Raw genomic sequence first — 12,205 nt, 5'->3', positions numbered from 1 at the left:
TGCTGGCATGGGAAATCTGGAAAAACAGATGGGACATGCAACTATGACCACCCTAGAAAATGTCATGCCCATATGACAACAGGAAAATGCAAACTCCCTTCCTGTAAGCTTTTTCACCCTGAAATGTGTACCTCTTCAGTACAGGAAAGACTGTGCTATAACTTAAATTGCCAGGCATACCATCTAAAGGGGACAAAAAGATACAAAACATCCAGGCCATGGGAAAACCTGGGTAGCCACAGCCACTCAAGAGGGAGAGGTTTTTTAGTGCCAGGAAGGAAAAAAAACTGGCAGGAAATGGCAGAAATCGTACACCAAATCCAGTCATTCCTGGAGTGGAACCACAGTCGATGGCCTCCACTCCAAACCAACAGATACAGATACTAATGCCGGAAAAAAAATCCCCCCCCAGTACCAACAATACCACCAGTCCGATAACATTCTTCTTTGCAAATATACAGGGTCTAAAGCCAGCAATAAACAACAAAATACCTTTCATCCGTGGACTGCTTGCAGAGGCAAAGGCAATGTTCGCGGCTTTCACTGAGACCCACATAAAGGATCACTTGGACAACGAAATATGGATCCCAGGTTACAACCTATACAGATGTGACAGAGTGAACAGGCAAAAGGGGGGGGTTGGCCTGTACATTGCAGAGTCACTTGTTTGCACAGAACTGCTTAATGCCTCAAATGACGTAGTGGAAGTTTTAGCAGTAAAGGTCGAGAACCAAAACCTAGTCATTGTGGTAGTCTACAAGCCTCCGGATGCAACATCCCAGCAATTCCAGGAACAGCTGTTAAAAATTGACCACTGTCTGGAAAATCTTCCAGCTCCTGCACCCAACATCTTGCTCCTGGGGGATTTCAACTTAAGGCACCTAAAATGGAGGAATATAGCAAATAATATTGTTGCAGTAATAACACCAGGAGGCAGCTCTGATGAAAACTCACACTCACACGAGCTTTTAAATCTCTGCACAAAATTCAATTTAAACCAGCAAATAATAGAGCCTACTAGACTGGAGAATACACTAGACCTCATCTTCACTAACAATGATGATCTGATAAGAAATGTCACCATATCAAAAACAATATACTCAGATCACAACATAATTGAGGTTCAGACATGTATGCGTGGAGCCCCAGACCGACAAAATGAGACTAGTCACGAGGGAGCATTCACCAAATTCAACTTCAATAACAAAAACATAAAGTGGGACCAAGTAAACCAAGTCCTAACCGATATAAGCTGGGAAGATATACTAAGCAACACAGACCCAAACTTATGCCTAGAACAGATTAACTCGGTGGCACTCGATGTATGCACAAGGCTTATTCCTCTAAGAAAAAGGAGGAGTAGATGTAAAATAGAAAGAGACAGGCGCTCCCTTTACAGGCGACGGAAAAGAATAACAGAGCGGCTAAAAGAGGTCAATATATCAGAAATGCGCAGGGAGACACTGGTCAGAGAAATAGCAAGCATCGAACTTAAGCTAAAAGAATCCTTTAGGAGTCAGGAATCGCGGGAAGAACTAAAAGCCATAAATGAAATCGAAAGAAACCCAAAGTATTTCTTCTCCTATGCCAAATCAAAATCGAGAACAACGTCCAGTATTGGGCCCCTACTTAAACAAGATGGGTCCTACACAGATGACAGCAAGGAAATGAGTGAGCTACTCAAGTCCCAATATGACTCAGTTTTTAGCAAGCCGCTAACCAGACTGAGAGTCGAAGATCAAAATGAATTTTTTATGAGAGAGCCACAAAATTTGATTAACACAAGCCTATCCGATGTTATCCTGACGCCAAATGACTTCGAACAGGCGATAAATGACATGCCCATGCACTCTGCCCCAGGGCCAGACTCATGGAACTCTGTGTTCATCAAGAACTGCAAGAAGCCCCTATCACGAGCCTTTTCCATCCTATGGAGAGGGAGCATGGACACGGGGGTCGTCCCTCAGTTACTAAAAACAACAGACATAGCCCCACTCCACAAAGGGGGCAGTAAAGCAACAGCAAAGAACTACAGACCAATAGCACTAACATCCCATATCATAAAAATCTTTGAAAGGGTCCTAAGAAGCAAGATCACCACCCATCTAGAAACCCATCAGTTACACAACCCAGGGCAACATGGGTTTAGAACAGGTCGCTCCTGTCTGTCTCAACTACTGGATCACTACGACAAGGTCCTAAATGCACTAGAAGACAAAAAGAATGCAGATGTAATATATACAGACTTTGCAAAAGCCTTCGACAAGTGTGACCATGGCGTAATAGCGCACAAAATGCGCGCTAAAGGAATAACAGGAAAAGTTGGTCGATGGATCTATAATTTCCTCACTAACAGAACACAGAGAGTAGTCGTCAACAGAGTAAAGTCCGAGGCAGCTACGGTGAAAAGCTCTGTTCCACAAGGCACAGTACTAGCTCCCATCTTGTTCCTCATCCTCATATCCGACATAGACAAGGATGTCAGCCACAGCACCGTGTCTTCCTTTGCAGATGACACCCGAATCTGCATGACAGTGTCTTCCATTGCAGACACTGCAAGGCTCCAGGCGGACATCAACCAAATCTTTCAGTGGGCTGCAGAAAACAATATGAAGTTCAACGATGAGAAATTTCAATTACTCAGATATGGTAAACATGAGGAAATTAAATCTTCATCAGAGTACAAAACAAATTCTGGCCACAAAATAGAGCGAAACACCAACGTCAAAGACCTGGGAGTGATTATGTCGGAGGATCTCACCTTCAAGGACCATAACATTGTATCAATCGCATCTGCTAGAAAAATGACAGGATGGATAATGAGAACCTTCAAAACTAGGGAGGCCAAGCCCATGATGACACTCTTCAGGTCACTTGTTCTATCTAGGCTGGAATATTGCTGCACTCTAACAGCACCTTTCAAGGCAGGTGAAATTGCCGACCTAGAAAATGTACAGAGAACTTTCACGGCGCGCATAACGGAGATAAAACACCTCAATTACTGGGAGCGCTTGAGGTTTCTAAACCTGTATTCCCTGGAACGCAGGAGGGAGAGATACATGATTATATACACCTGGAAAATCCTAGAGGGACTAGTACCGAACTTGCACACGAAAATCACTCACTACGAAAGCAAAAGACTTGGCAGACGATGCACCATCCCCCCAATGAAAAGCAGGGGTGTCACTAGCACGTTAAGAGACCATACAATAAGTGTCAGGGGACCGAGACTGTTCAACTGCCTCCCAGCACACATAAGGGGGATTACCAACAGACCCCTGGCAGTCTTCAAGCTGGCACTGGACAAGCACCTAAAGTCAGTTCCTGATCAGCCGGGCTGTGGCTCGTACGTTGGTTTGCGTGCAGCCAGCAGCAACAGCCTGGTTGATCAGGCGCTGATCCACCAGGAGGCCTGGTCACAGACCGGGCCGCGGGGGCGTTGACCCCCGAAACTCTCTCCAGGTAAACTCCAGGTATATATATATATATATATATATATATATATATATATATATATATATATAATATATATATATATATATATATATATATATATATATATATCAGTATTAAACTGCATAATTTAATATTTTAATTTAGTTATTTAAATAAATTGTGTCATCGATACCATGCCTAACCCTTCTAAGGTAGGGTAGGTGCCTGAGCCCGAGCCTTTAGCTCATAAGACTGTCATTCCCATTAGCTCCCTTGGGGCGGGGATGGCAGACCAGAGAGGCCTAGCTTGTGGCTAGGCCTGGGGACAGTTGGTCCCAAAGATGAGGAGGTACTTGTGCCTCCTCCCATGGGAGACTTAGGTCTCAGACACTCCCTAAAGAGGGAGCCAAGGCCGGGCCACCACTTGGAAAAGGCCCGGGCCGGGAGACTACCGGCTAATCTTTAATAATAATAATAATAATAATAATAATAATAATAATAATAATAATAATAATAATAATAATAAATTGTGTAATCTTGAATATAAAGTATTGACTTCTACATTAAGAGGATAAGACACAAGTTCGGCAAAAGACTCAAGTCAGTAAGTTCAGAAAACTCCCCAACAGTGTGTTGTGAGGTAATATAGCGTACTGTTGTCTTACCTCATTTTTTTCTAGATATTTCTATATCATTACTTTCCCATAATAAAGGTAAGGTCTCGTCATTTTAACTCGCGAGACACGACACCCTTTCCTTCCTCAGGTCAAACCCGATTGTCTCCCATACCTCTGGTAACTGTGTGTAGTGCTTGTTCCCCCACTTCTTGTTTTTTGCCTGGGATGTTGAGCGTACAGTAGTGGTGGTGAGGGCAGCAAACAGCAGTGGTGAAGCTCACCCATCATTTGTCTTAGTTACTATATGTCAAAGGCACTTATCAATATACACATGTACTGTGTGTGTGTGTGTGTGTGTGTGTGTGTGTGTAAGGGCTGGGGGGGAGGAATAAACTGTTATTACTTTAACAAGCTTGTGCCTCGTTTTTTATACAATTTTACATTGAGAAAGTATCTTTAGATTTTATTAATATCTAAAATGTCCACGTGGGTTTTGAGCTTTCACTGATGCTCCCGTGTTATGTTACCTCCCATGTTAGTCTGTCCTTCACATGAGAGCGTATATACATAGATCAGAAATATTATGGGTCTTATAACAGAACGATTGGTCACTCCATTGTCTTTTTATATTCGTCCATTCTGCCGGTTCTTCCTGACGTTGAATCTACTCTCTGGTTTTATTCCAGTGAAGAGCAGCAGGCTAGGCTAGCACGCCTAACAGCAGGCTAGGCTAGCACGCCTAACAGCAGGCTAGGCTAGCAGCGCCTAACAGCAGGCTAGGCTAGCACGCCTAACAGCAGGCTAGGCTAGCACGCCTAACAGCAGGCTAGGCTAGCACGCCTAACAGCAGGCTAGGCTAGCACGCCTAACAGCAGGCTAGGCTAGCACGCCTAACAGCAGGCTAGGCTAGCAGCGCCTAACAGCAGGCTAGGCTAGCACGCCTAACAGCAGGCTAGGCTAGCACGCCTAACAGCAGGCTAGGCTAGCAGCGCCTAACAGCAGGCTAGGCTAGCACGCCTAACAGCAGGCTAGGCTAGCACGCCTAACAGCAGGCTAGGCTAGCACGCCTAACAGCAGGCTAGGCTAGCACGCCTAACAGCAGGCTAGGCTAGCACGCCTAACAGCAGGCTAGGCTAGCAGCGCCCAACAGCAGGCTAGGCTAGCACGCCTAACAGCAGGCTAGGCTAGCAGCGCCTACGAGCAGACTAGGCTAGCAGCGCCTACGAGCAGGCTAGGCTAGCAGCGCCTAACAGCAGGCTAGGCTAGCAGCGCCTAACAGCAGGCTAGGCTAGCAGCGTCTACGAGCAGGCTAGCCTAGCAGCGCCTACGAGCAGGCTAGGCTAGCAGCGCCTAACAGCAGGCTAGGCTAGCAGCGCCTAACAGCAGGCTATGCTAGCAGCGCCTACGAGCAGGCTAGGCTAGCAGCGCCTACGAGCAGGCTATGCTAGCAGCGCCTACGAGCAGGCTAGGCTAGCAGCGCCTAACAGCAGGCTAGGCTAGCAGCGCCCAACAGCAAGCTAGGCTAGCAGCGCCTACGAGCAGGCTAGGCTAGCAGCGCCTACGAGCAGGCTAGGCTAGCAGCGCCTACGAGCAGGCTATGCTAGCAGCGCCTACGAGCAGGCTAGGCTAGCAGCGCCCAACAGCAGGCTAGGCTAGCAGCGCCCAACAGCAGGCTAGGCTAGCAGCGCCCAACAGCAGGCTAGGCTAGCAGCTCCTACGAGCAGGCTAGGCTAGCAGCGCCCACGAGCAGGCTAGGCTAGCAGCGCCTACGAGCAGGCTAGGCTAGCAGCGCCTACGAGCAGGCTAGGCTAGCAGCTCCCAACAGCACGCTAGGCTACCAGCGCCCAACAGCAGGCTAGGCTAGCAGGGCCCCCGTCATAACTCTGCCACTCATTAAATCAAATTATGGCGATTACTCATCTCAGGTGACTTTTCCTGGCGAATTCAGTAACACTAATGAAATTGTTAGTCAAGCTTGTAGGTAAAACTTCTGCACCAGCCTAGTGCAGTGACCAGTCTCGTGTGGTGCACAGTGACCAGTCTCGTGTGGTGCACGACCCCTCAGGTATTCCCGTCATAAAATTATCATAGAATTCCTGAGACTCGTAAGGGAATATTTTTCAAGTGCACATCCTTTTTTATGCCTTGTATAACCCATACAGGATTACCAATAGTTTTCGATAATAATAATAATAATAATAATAATAATAATAATAATAATAATAATAATCTTAAGCACTCCATGAGCTTTCACACTGACTACGTTAGGATACGTGTGTGAGTGAACTTTTTATGAGGCATCTTTTTAAAGTTTGCCTCCAGTGAGGCTGTCTTGCAGTTGCCCTGTAATTCCCACCTATATTAATTTACTTTATAAATGGTTGGCTAAGCTCTTGGGTCACATGTTGGACACATTATATGATGAGTAGTGGCAGAGTTGCTTACGTGCAGCTGTACAGTGAGAAGGCAGAAAGTGGGAAATGGACAAGAATGCTAAACGTTTCGCTCCTGGGTCTTTGATCACTCCAACACTCACCTGCGGGAGCCTCAACTCTCGAAGGCTCGCCTGTGTGAACAAAGGCCATGGTCAACTCTATATTTTAGGAATGACTTCATGAGAAAGGTCAAGCGAGGCCACCCCCAGAGATAAGAATCTTACCCCCCCCCCCGTCCCCTCTCTCTCTCAAACACAGCTTCAAGAACTTCCTATGAAAGATATCAAAGGTTAGTGAGATACATGAATGAAGATGTCAAGAGAAACTGTCTGGCACGGATCAGTAGGCTCACTGCAGTGTTCCTTTTACTATCGTGTTCTTATATATACTTTTTTATGAACTAAGCCGTCAGCAAACACGAAACTAGCTATTCATAGCGCAGGGACCAGGATATATTTACGTTAATCTTGTTTTGGTTCCGGAGTCACTAGCACATACTGAGTGAACACGGCAGTTCACCTTCCTCACTTGTCTAGATGTGTGTGAACCAGTCATGTGATCACCACACCCAGGCGAGGCTACACTTGTACCAAACAAACTAGCTTAACTTTAACAGTAAAGTTAACAGGGATTTTCACAGGGAAATGCGGGACCGGAGCCACATTGCTACCCTTGTAACGTCCACTCATTGTACCACTTCTTCCCTGTAATGAAGACTGCTGTAGGCCTTGATTGACCCTTCAAGATTTAGCTCTTACTCTGAATATACTACTACTACTAATAATAATATAGAAACTGTTTATAGCTGGAAATACTTGGAGAGGGTTTCGGTGATCAACGCCCCCGCGGTCCGGTCTATGACCAGGACACGCGGTGGCCTGGTCACAGATCGGCCGTGGGGGCGTAAGAAACGTGGTGAAAATGAGAAGTATAAAATGAGTTAGAGAAGTAACATTATTATCTGTGACTCACAACAAGGCTGTGATGGTAATCTGCCGACCTTGTAAACATTCACTGGCTAAGGGAAAGTCTTCCACCTTCACCTATATTGTATCTGTCCCTTGTTGTTCTTCCTGTCTCCTGCTGTGAATTGTCTTTTCTCTTCCTGACTACAACATAATACTTCACCACACCATGAAAAGATGATTTATAATGGTTCCTTGCAAATATATGTATATAAAGGTTTGCTGTATATATATATATATATATATATATATATATATATATATATATATATATATATATATATATATATATATATATATATATATATATATAATAGTTCATTGCAATTATATGTATATAATGATTAACAGCAGAAATATAGAGCATGGTTGGATGCAAAAGGAAACTGCATTTATCTGAGAGCAACATACCATTGAAAAATTATTTTAGAGCCTGACCTAACAGCACAGTAAACAGTCACTGTGTGCTTGACACAGAAGACGTGTGTGTGTGTGTGTGTGTGTACTCACCTATATGTGGTTGCAGGGGTCGATTCACTGCTCCTGGCTCTGTTTTGTGTGTGTGTGAGAGAGATAAATAGGTAGGTAAGTCAGGAACACTGGGAAGGATGAAGCCTCACTTACACTTAACCTAAATAATGTCTACACAATACTCCTTACATTATCACTGTGAGTCTTCTTTATTGTCTTCAGAGATCTGACACAGCACAGGTCAATACTGCAAACACTGGTACTTTACTACCCATACCTGCTACCTCACTGCCCATGTATGGTACCGCACCATACCTGGCACCTCACTACACATACGTGGCACACGATCATAGGTGGCACTAAGCCAAAGGAAGGATGGTGTGGATGACCCAGATGATGGGTGGTTGCTGGGTGTGGTGATGGGAGGGAGCACTGTAAGGTAGACAAGTCCTTTATATAACTCCTTCATGCCTTCCCCCCTACTAACCTCCCCAACCCTCTGTCTCTCCAACGTGTTTTATAAGAATGTACAATACTGAGCTCTCCACTTTGAAGAATGTTATAATTTTACTACAAGAGGGCAAATTGTCAAGACAAAAAGGAAGATGGCATACATCGTGTCAATAGTTAAAATTAATGGCAGGGAAGATCCTTCAAACTATAGGCCGATTTTGGTGATAAGTGTTATTCTATAAAATATTGGAAAAAAATGGAGAAAAGTGCATAAAACAATTGGACGAATAACCTAGTAACCAGTAAACAATTTAGATTTTAGTCCGGACATTCTTGTGTATCAAATCTATTAAGCCACTGTGACAATCACATAAACTGTTCAAGAAAAAATATATGGACAGGTTGTATTTATCCACATTTTAAGAAAGCTTTTGATAGAGTTAACTATGATAGACTATTTTGGGAACGTCAAAACATAGGAGAAAGAAAAAGACAAACGAGAGGCTCTGTGTTTGAGAGGTAAAGTGAAAAATGTCCTCTTGGGTAGTGTTAAGAGTGTGCTGCCATAAATCTATACTTGCCCCTATAATGTTTAAGTAATGCCTTAACAGAAGGAAAAAAAAAACTACATTGTTTCCAGATGCAAAAATTTTTTGCAGATTAAATAACAAAAATTCTTGTATAGTTCTGCAAGATAATTTGGATACACAGAACAAATGTAATAACATATGGATGATAGAATTTAGTGTACATAAATGCCATGTAATGAAAATGGAAGCAAGTGAAATCAGATCACATAAAGAATATACATTGTGACAAAATGCACGTGCTACTCTCTAATTATTTAGTAGCTGTAAAATATATGGACGGTGAGACGCTGAAAAAGCTGTTTTTAATGTATATTATAATAATATGTAGCTTTCTGGGGTGTCCACACAAAAAAATATGTGAACCAGATAAAAAAAAGTCCAAAGAAGAGCTACAAAATAAAAGTTAGAAAAATATTAACTATGATAAAATGCTGAAAACACGAGAGATGCCTAGGCTACCTGAGAGCTGGAAAATAGATATGAAAATATATAAAGTTATGAAAGAATAGAGTAAGAATTCTTCAGCAGCTTCCACAGGGATAACAAGGGACCACAGATATAAAGCAAGAAGAGAATATACTGATGGAGTATGTAGTAAGTGCTACAACAATTAGAAATTTAAATATATATATATATATATATATATATATATATATATATATATATATATATATATATATATATATATATATATATATATATATATATGCATATGATGAACAAGTAAATGAAGACAAGACCGCGATGATAACTCTGCTCCTGTTTACCTGGAGAGAGTTCCGGGGGTCAACGCCCCCGCGGCCCGGTCTGTGACCAGGCCTCCGGGTGGATCAGAGCCTGATCAACCAGGCTGTTACTGCTGGCTGCACGCAATCCAACATACGAGCCACAGCCCGGCTGGTAAGGTACCGACTTTAGGTGCTTGTCCAGTGCCAGCTTGAAGACTGCCAGGGGTTTATTGGTTACAAATAAGTTACAAATAACTAATTACAGACGAGGTAATTAGCAGACATGAACCTTCAGCACGTCTACCAGTCTGCCATCACTACACTGCCACCTTGTAACATGCACGTCTACCAGTCTGCCATCACTACACTGCCACCTTGTAACATGCACGTCTACCAGTCTGCCATCACTACACTGCCACCTTGTAACATGCACGTCTACCAGTCTGCCATCACTACACTGCCACCTTGTAACATGAACATCAACCAGACATGGTTTCAACATTAGTCACCTGCTGGAGAAGTTCATGCTGTGGTCCCGTCACCGAAGAGTGAGGTTGCAGGGCTTGGGCATAGTGCCCGGACATCAGTGACTATGCCACTAGCCCAAGCTCGCACCACACCAGTGGCTTTTGTTATTTTATGAAAATAAAACACAACTACTATTAGTAATAATAACGAATATAAAGAACACTTTAAGAGGACAACTCATCACATGTGTAGCAGAGTGCCTACACATAGTGAGAGGTCGTAGCAGAGTGCCTACACATAGTGAGAGGTCGTAGCAGAGTGCCTACACATAGTGAGAGGTCGTAGCAGAGTGCCTACACATAGTGAGAGGTCGTAGCAGAGTGCCTACACATAGTGAGAGGTCGTAGCAGAGTGCCTACACATAGTGAGAGGTCGTAGCAGAGTGCCTACACATAGTGAGAGGTCGTAGCAGAGTGCCTACACATAGTGAGAGGTCGTAGCAGAGTGCCTACACATAGTGAGAGGTCGTAGCAGAGTGCCTACACATAGTGAGAGGTCGTAGCAGAGTGCCTACACATAGTGAGAGGTCGTAGCAGAGTGCCTACACATAGTGAGAGGTCGTAGCAGAGTGCCTACACATAGTGAGAGGTCGTAGCAGAGTGCCTACACATAGTGAGAGGTCGTAGCAGAGTGCCTACACATAGTGAGAGGTCGTAGCAGAGTGCCTACACATAGTGAGAGGTCGTAGCAGAGTGCCTACACATAGTGAGAGGTCGTAGCAGAGTGCCTACACATAGTGAGAGGTCGTAGCAGAGTGCCTACACATAGTGAGAGGTCGTAGCAGAGTGCCTACACATAGTGAGAGGTCGTAGCAGAGTGCCTACACATAGTGAGAGGTCGTAGCAGAGTGCCTACACATAGTGAGAGGTCGTAGCAGAGTGCCTACACATAGTGAGAGGTCGTAGCAGAGTGCCTACACATAGTGAGAGGTCGTAGCAGAGTGCCTACACATAGTGAGAGGTCGTAGCAGAGTGCCTACACATAGTGAGAGGTCGTAGCAGAGTGCCTACACATAGTGAGAGGTCGTAGCAGAGTGCCTACACATAGTGAGAGGTCGTAGCAGAGTGCCTACACATAGTGAGAGGTCGTAGCAGAGTGCCTACACATAGTGAGAGGTCGTAGCAGAGTGCCTACACATAGTGAGAGGTCGTAGCAGAGTGCCTACACATAGTGAGAGGTCGTAGCAGTGCCTACACATAGTGAGAGGTCATAGTGAGAGGTCGTAGCAGAGTGCCTACACATAGTGAGAGGTCGTAGCAGAGTGCCTACACATAGTGAGAGGTCGTAGCAGAGTGCCTACACATAGTGAGAGGTCGTAGCAGAGTGCCAACACATAGTGAGAGGTCGTAGCAGTGCCTACACATAGTGAGAGGTCGTAGCAGAGTGCCTACACATAGTGAGAGGTCGTAGCAGTGCCTACACATAGTGAGAGGTCGTAGCAGTGCCTACACATAGTGAGAGGTCGTAGCAGAGTGCCTACACATAGTGAGAGGTCGTAGCAGAGTGCCTACACATAGTGAGAGGTCGTAGCAGAGTGCCTACACATAGTGAGATTTCGTAGCAGAGTGCCTACACATAGTGAGAGGTCGTAGCAGTGCCTACACATAGTGAGAGGTCGTAGCAGAGTGCCTACACATAGTGAGAGGTCAAACCCACACTGAACTGGATACTAAGCCATGTTCGTATCAAAGGGAATAAGGGTGCAGAATAAGCGGCACAGATCAGCAACAACAATCGTCATCATAATAATCACGATGAGGCACTCCAAATGGCAATTAAGATGAAACAGACGAAATAAATGGTCCACAGCTTGGCACGAGAACCCCGACAAACACGAGCCATCCATGAAAAAAAGACAGAAAATATGCAACCGTCTCCCAGCTCCCGCAACCTGACCAGGTGACCAGACATCAATAACACACAGCAGCTGATCGGCCGCACCTCAGTTACACCGTCAAAAACGAAGTTATTAAGAATTCTGCA

At 44.6% G+C, this 12,205-nt stretch overlaps 1 protein-coding gene across 4 annotated transcripts in view; it reads right to left on the bottom strand.

The window, feature by feature from the left end:
- LOC128700384 (uncharacterized) overlaps positions 1–12,205 on the bottom strand; it is a 179,819-nt gene that overhangs the window by 23,854 nt on the left and 143,760 nt on the right. The gene's annotated exons all lie outside the window — the stretch shown is intronic.

The sequence above is a fragment of the Cherax quadricarinatus genome, chromosome 71 (genome assembly GCF_038502225.1).
Source record: "Cherax quadricarinatus isolate ZL_2023a chromosome 71, ASM3850222v1, whole genome shotgun sequence".
NCBI classification, from domain to species: domain Eukaryota; kingdom Metazoa; phylum Arthropoda; class Malacostraca; order Decapoda; family Parastacidae; genus Cherax; species Cherax quadricarinatus.
The sequence above is the reverse complement of the archived record's forward strand: the minus strand, read 5'-3'. Positions and strand labels throughout refer to the sequence as shown.